Consider the following 1,053-nt stretch of genomic DNA (forward strand, 5'->3'; position numbering starts at 1 on the left):
TCTCTCTCTCTCTCTCTCTCTCTCTCTCTCTCTCTCTCTCTTTCTCAATAGGTTTTGCATTGTTTTCATTGAACTGTTAACTTTAAGCCATCCAGGTTTAAATTAATTGTTCATGACAAAAACAAATGTTTCTGCCTGGGACTGAATGTCATATAAAATGTGTCATACTGAAGAACCTGAAGCAGAAACTCTCAAAGCTTTAGTTTGCTAAATGAATATTGACTGGCTAATAATGTTGTGATAATAAAAGCTTTATAAAGTCTCAAGCCATATGCTCACAGCATCTGGACCAGTATTTTATCATATCTTAAAGAATTAGAGATTTGCTCTGTTTAAAGGTGATCAGTCTGATTTGTAAAGTATCTCTGAACTTCCTTTAATTCTTACAGATGAGCAATGACTAGAAGATAATTATGTAGCCCTTTTCACTAAGGAATATGCTTCATGATAGATAATGTGCTATCATTTAAGATAAACTATTGTCTATGTGGTTCAATAAATAACCAAATGAAATTACATCTTTAAATCTTTAAATCCTCTCTCCTGAAAATGAGCAAAGAGACACCCTGTTGTTGGTGGTGTTCTTATATCAGTCAGGGGCAGAGTAGATGGCTGTCTTTTTCATCCTAGCTTGATGCCTGGCTTAGTGGCCAAATCTTTATCATGCCTAGGATACATAAAAGTCAAAAGTCAAATAAAATCAAGGTAGTGTGTCCTGGGAGCAGGAAGATAGACAGAGACCTACATTTTGTTATGCTACATGGTGCAGGCAGGGGAAGAATCCCATAGATATGCCCTCTACCCCATGGCTCAGGAAGGCCATAAACATACAGAGTCCTACCTACCACCACACAGGAGTAAGATAAACAGATCTTCAGACCACTTCGCCACTACCAGATCTGGCCTCCCATGCCCATCACAGGCAGGCCTTAGACACCTGCTTGCTGGAGGATCTCACCCAGGAGCTACCAGCTTTGTGGCCAGCCTGTAGTCAGAGCCATGCAAGTATGTGCTGGACAGATGGGAGAGAAAGAGAAGAGCTTCAGCTTGAGC

At 40.2% G+C, this 1,053-nt stretch overlaps 1 non-coding gene across 1 annotated transcript; it reads left to right on the forward strand.

Annotated features, from left to right (window-relative positions):
• Positions 1-538: 538 nt before the first annotated feature.
• LOC115029125 lies at positions 539-680 on the forward strand. Its single transcript, XR_003834696.1, has one exon. It is a non-coding gene; the product is annotated as a small nucleolar RNA SNORA48 (small nucleolar RNA).
• The last annotated feature ends 373 nt before the right edge of the window (positions 681-1,053 follow it).

Source organism: Mus caroli, chromosome 13 (genome assembly GCF_900094665.2).
Source record: "Mus caroli chromosome 13, CAROLI_EIJ_v1.1, whole genome shotgun sequence".
Lineage (NCBI taxonomy): Eukaryota > Metazoa > Chordata > Mammalia > Rodentia > Muridae > Mus > Mus caroli.